Source organism: Oncorhynchus clarkii, chromosome 28, assembly GCF_045791955.1.
Source record: "Oncorhynchus clarkii lewisi isolate Uvic-CL-2024 chromosome 28, UVic_Ocla_1.0, whole genome shotgun sequence".
NCBI lineage: Eukaryota > Metazoa > Chordata > Actinopteri > Salmoniformes > Salmonidae > Oncorhynchus > Oncorhynchus clarkii.
This window is the reverse complement of record NC_092174.1, coordinates 10,366,278-10,372,365: the sequence shown is the minus strand read 5'-3', so window position 1 is coordinate 10,372,365 and position 6,088 is coordinate 10,366,278. Positions and strand designations below refer to the sequence as shown.

The following is a 6,088-nucleotide window of genomic DNA, read 5'->3' as shown; positions in this document are numbered from 1 at the left end:
CTGAGCTCGCCTCCTGCATCCATCTAGCTCTAGCCTAATTCCTCTCCTCTCTCCTCCCTGTCTACTCCCCTACCCTACCATACCCATGTCTGGCTTGCTGGCAGACAGACTGACGCGCTACTGTGTACCAGGCCCTGTTAGAACCCATTCAACCATAGCCCTGACTGGGGTGGTCTAGCTCTGTGTCTCTTTCTATTGCTCGGGGCGGATACTCCCTGCATGGATACACCGAGGGAGGCTGTTAGCTGATATCGACGGGAGGAAAACATATCAAGGAGGAACCCACTGCTGTCGTCGAATTCGAGGTGGTTAGGTAAAACGATTGAGATGTGTTATTTTCTGATGAGATGTTGTTTTTTGATCATGGCCTTGGGTTGACGCAGTGGGGAACCAAGGGTGGTGCTCCGCTCTTTCTCAGGGTTGAAACAATTGTTTTTACAGGTTTACAGAATAACCTTGTCAATAGCCTATTTAATTCAATCTGATTCACAGTCAAAACAAACAACTACATCTGATAATCCTGAATTTGCTAACGTGTCGCAGGGATGAATTTATGGGCGGATGAATTCAATGACATCGATATTTACAGTGGGCGAATAGCATAGCACCAAATGGAGTGATGTCCAGTAGCCTTTTGCTTTGACAGTGCGTTTGCATTGAGGTGCGGCAGCGCAAGATGTTGGAGAAGACAATATTTACGTTATGAATTTTCGGTCTTTTCGAGTGTAAACAGAAAACCACGAACTAGGTTGGTGCATAATATTTGTCAATTATGTAATTTATGTACTTATTACATTTTTTTTTGTTTGCGTGCTGTATGTTTTGTGATGCTGGCAAAAATATGTGTTCTGACGGTGTGCACATGAAAGATATGACTGGGGAGATTTTTCGCAACCACATTGGGTTGATAGCCTATTGCTTTCTGTAGAATCAAGGAAATCATGAAACGTAACAAGCCAAACTATTTTGTAATGGATGGGACATTATTTGGTCAATAGGCCTACCGACGCAGGCCCTAATTAGGCTACATATTGGCATTGTCAGCTGCTGCGTTGTAGACAAAAATATTTAAATACCCATCGAGAATGAAAATAAATAAGAGCAGTGATCGATTGTACAGATAGCCACGCTAGTTTGCCCTCATGTTGGTGCTAGCAAGCAGGCTATGTAGTGCTACACATTGCTTTAAATTGACAAATTAAAATACTGTATTAAAATACTGTATTACCTATTTTGCTGTATATCTACAGCAGCATACTGTGAATTATGATGCATTGTGGGAAAATGTGGTTTGCAAAATAATCTCTGTCTCATTAACATATTTTGAGGTGCGCCTTGTAAAAGGCTATATTTTCTTGCACCCATTAGTTAGAATGCTGTACCCTACATAATACAGTAGTCTACATACCAATATATACAAATATGTATATATTTGTTCTGTATATCTACAGTAACACACTGGCTACTGTACTGTTAGATATGTACTGAAACACAGTACCACCCACAGAATACAGTGAGAAACTGTTTTGTGAATTTAAAAACCTTTCCCTGTAAATCTACAGTAATATACTGTAATTCAGTACTCCCCCAACATAATATTGTACCATACTGTAATTTTGGAGTGCCAAAAGCATTTTTCGGGTTCATGGTATTGTTGTGGCCCATTAACACATTTCAATAATGGGCCCGCAATTTGGGGCATTCCTGCATGTGGTCATTCCCCCTCAAGCATTCCATTGATTCTTCATGAACAGCCCCCCGCTAGCACCGTAGGCTGGGGTGACACTGTGTAGCTAGCTAACTAGCTAACTTGCTCGTTAGGGACACGGTGTGCTAACAAGCTAACTTGCTCGTTAGGGACACCATGTGCTAGCTAGCTAGTTAGTTAGCTAGCGAGCACACGATGTCGCCACCGCCTCCCGGACTACCAGACTAGCTGGCTAAGCTAGCACACAGTGTACTTCGCTCTCTCCTGTTGAACACCTACCCCTGCCGTCATTAACAGAACTGCGAGAAAACTGCGCCCGACAGGCGAGGACAAAGGACACTGTCTACTGGTGTATGTTTAGCTAACTACCGTTGTCGCCCCCTCCCCTTCTTCTCTGGGGTTTATCGGCATCCAACGTTATTGTGCATTAACGCCATCTACTGTACTGGTGCGCCCAAAGTCTCCCGCCTGTCCTAGCTTAAAAATGTAACGTTATACAGTGCATTCGGAAAGTATTCAGACCGCTTGACTGTTTCTACATTTTGTTACGTTACAGCCTTATTCTAAAATGGATTCAATTGTTTTTTCTCCTCATCAATCTACACACAGTATCCCATAATGACAAAGCAAAAACAGGTTTTTAGGAATTCTTCTAATTTATATAAAAAAAGAAATATCACATTTACATAAGTATTCATACCCTTTAATCAGTACTTTGTTGTAGCACCTTGGTAGCGATTACAGCCTCAAGCTTCTTGGGTATGACATTACAAGCTTGGCACACCTGTATTTGGGGAGTTTCTCCCATTCTTCTCTGCAGGTCCTGTCAGGTTGGATGGAGAGCGTCGCTGCACAGAGATGTTCGATCGGGTTCAAGTCCGGGCTCTGGCTGGGCCACTCAAGGACATTCAGAGACTTGTCCCGAAGCCACTCCAGCATTGTCTTGGCTGTTTGCTTAGGGTCATTGTCCTGTTGGAAGGTGAACCTTCCAACCTTCCATTTTGAGGTCCTGAGCGCTCTAGAGCAGATATTCATCAAGGATCTTTCTGTACTTTGCTCAGTTCATCATTCCCTCGATCCTGACTAGTTTCCCAGTCCCTGCCGCTGAAAAACATCCCCACAGCATGATGCTGCCACCACCATGCTTCACCGTAGGGATGGTGCCAGGTTTCCTCCAGACGTGACACTTGGCATTAAGGCTAAAGAGCTCAATCTTGGTTTCATGAGACCAGAGAATCTTGTTTCTCATGGTCTAAGAGTCCTTTAGGTGCCTTTTGGCAAACTCCAAGCGGGCTGTCATGTGCCGTTTACTTGGGAGTGTTTTCCGTGTCGCCACTCTACAGTAAAGGTCAGATTGGTGGAGTGCTGCAGAGATGGTTGTCCTTCTGGAAGGTTCTCCCATCTCCACATAGGAACCATCAGGTTCTTGGTCACCCTCCCTGACCAAGGTCCTTCTCCACCAATTGCTCAGTTTGGCCGGGCGGCCAGCCCCTGGAGAGTCTTGGTGGTTCCAAACTTCTTCAATTTAAGATTGGTGGAGGCCACTATGTTGTTGGGGACCTTCAATTCTGCAGACATTTTTTCCTGCCCTTCCCCAGATCTGTGCCTCGACACAATCCTGTCTCTACGGACAATTCTTTCGACCGCATGGCTTGGTTTTTGCTCTGACATGCACTGTCAACTGTGGAACCTTATATAGGCAAATCATGTCCAATCAATTTAATTTACCACAGGTGGACTCCAATCAAGTTGTAGAAACAGCTCAAGAACGATCAATGGAAGCAGGATGCACCAGAGCTCAATTTCGAGTCTAGCAAAGGGTCTGAATACTTATGTAAATAAGGTACTTCTGTTTTTATTTAGAAATAAATGAGCAAAAAGAATCTAAAAACCAGTTTTTGCTTAGTTATTGTGGGGTTGTGTGTGTAGATTGATGAGGGAAAAAAATATTTAATCCATTTTAGAGCAAGACTGTAAAGTAACAAAATGTGGAAAAAGGGAAGGGGTCTGAATACTTTCCGAATGCACTGTAAGTACAAAGAGAGTTTCCTGAAGATGCAGGAATGCCCACGTGTCGGAACTCCCCAAAATTGCAGTCCACAATTTGCACCCTTCTCACAAATTTGGAGGTATACCTTGTAAGAGGCTATATTTGTTTCACCCGTTAGTGAGAGTGCTGTACCAATGTAAATGAGATGTGTTTGCTCATTTTTACAAGACTGTATATAATCACTATATGACAAATGTTTCTATCCCTTTGCCATGTTTGTGAGTGTAGTGTTTGTTGTTCATTTCTGATTGTCTAGTTCACTTGCTTTGGCAATGTAAACACATGTTACCCATGCCAATAAACCCCATTGAATTGTTCAAGTGAAACAAGTTCAAGTGAAATAAAACGCAAAATTGGTATGCTGATATATATAATTACATATTTGATGTTAGCAATTGCTGTACTTTTATTACAGTAACATTTAACAATAAAGTACTGTCTGCTGTATATTTACTTCAGCATTCTCTAAAATATAGTGTATTGTAGGAAAATGTTGTGGGAGGGGAAAGCATCACTGGCTCATGAACTTATTTTGAGGCGTGCCTTGTAAGTTATTTCATGCACCCGTTATTGAGAATGCTGTGTACCAATTGATATGTTGGAGTAGTTTTCTAGCTGTTTAAGGTGTATAAAGAACACATCAGTGACAGCAGGTCTTAAACTTCAAATGGTTGAATATATATCTGTGTCATTTTGATCTGTTTTGCACTGTAATCCCAGACAGTTTGGAAGACTTTCAGGCCTCTAGAAGTCCAATTGCTACACAAATGCTAACATGCTTACAGTTGCATTTACTTTCTTTTTTTTTTACCCGTGTTGCGCTGTCATTGCTCAGAATTTTACAGTAACTTACAGGAAGCTAGTGGCAAGTTACTGTGAACATAGCAATGTACTTTGCACTAGCCAGAGATGTGCAGAGATACATCAGAACGGTATCTTGTAACAAATCCAGGTTCATTTGAAGACCAATGCATCCTTAACTACAACAACGTTCCCAGTAACGGTTACAGAAAGGGTTTACTTGCTATGACTGTGCTAAATACCGACTGTTGTTGGCACTAGCTACTGGCGCTGAACATCTTCGTAAGCCCCTCAGCCCTCGTTTATAGTCGTGTTTGCGAGTGTACAATTATGTTCACTCCGGGGCCTGAAACGCCCCTTAATTCAATTCGTGACGGTTGTACATTTGCTAAGAAAATCTGCGAAAACAACATCAATGGTGTAACGGTTGTCTTCCTGGGAAGGAGAGGCGGACCAAAACGCAGCGTGGTTATTGTTCATGGTTCTTTAATAAGAGACACTTAACATGACCTAACTACAAAACAATACATGTGAAAACCGAAAACAGTCCTATCTGGTGCATAGACACAAAGACAAGAAACAATCACCCACAAATCCCAACACAAAACAGGCTACCTAAATATGGTTCCCAATCAGAGGCAATGACTAACACCTGCCTCTGATTGAGAACCATATCAGGCCAAACACAGAAACAGACAAACTAGACATACAACATAGAATGCCCACCCAGCTCACGTCCTGACCAACACTAAAACAAGGAAAACACACAAGAACTATGGTCAGAACGTGACAGTACCCCCCCCCCCCCCAGCTCGGGACTGTGGTAGCTCAGGACTGAGCAATAGCTCAGGACTGAAGGATAGCTCAGGACTGAGCAGTAGCTCAGGACTGAAGGATAGCTCAGGCCTGAGGGGTAGCTTAGGACTGAGAGGTAGCTTGGGCTGGTTGACGGCTCTGGCAGCTTCTGGCTGACTGACAGCTCTGGTGGATTCTGGCAGACTGGCGGCTCTGGAGGATCCTGGCTGACTGGTGGCTCTGGAGGATCCTGGCTGACTGGCGGCTCTGGCGGCTCCATGCTGACTGGCGGCTCTGGCGGCTCCATGCTGACTGGCGGCTCTGGCGTCTCCATGCTGACTGGCGGCTCTAGCGGCTCCATGCTGACTGGCAGCTCTGGCGGATCCTGGCTGACTGTCGGCTCTGGCGGATCCTGGCTGACTGGCGGCTCTGGCGGATCCTGGCTGACTGGCGGCTCTGGCGGATCCTGGCGGCTCTGGAGGATCCTGGCTGACTGGCGGCTCTGGAGGATCCTGGGACTGGTGGCTCTGGAGGAGCTGACTGGCGGCTCTGGCGGCTCCATGCTGAATTGCGGCTCTGGCGGCTCCATGCTGACTGGCGGCTCTGCTCCATGCTGACTGGCGGCTCTGGCGGCTCCATGCTGTGGCAGCTCTGGCGGATCCTGGCTGACTGTCGGCTCTGGCGGATCCTGGCTGACTGGCGGCTCTGGCGGATCCTGGCTGACTGGCGGCTCT

The 6,088-nt window shown here is 45.2% G+C and overlaps 1 protein-coding gene across 8 annotated transcripts in view; it reads left to right on the top strand.

Moving 5' to 3' along the window:
* The window catches only part of LOC139386513 (kinesin family member 1Ab), a 60,106-nt gene continuing 54,018 nt past the window's right edge, over positions 1-6,088 (top strand). For all 8 annotated transcript variants that reach the window (XM_071132098.1, XM_071132097.1, XM_071132096.1 and 5 more), the window contains exon 1: positions 1-313. The gene's annotated coding sequence lies outside the window, so the exon portion shown is untranslated. The remainder of the gene's footprint in view (positions 314-6,088) is intronic.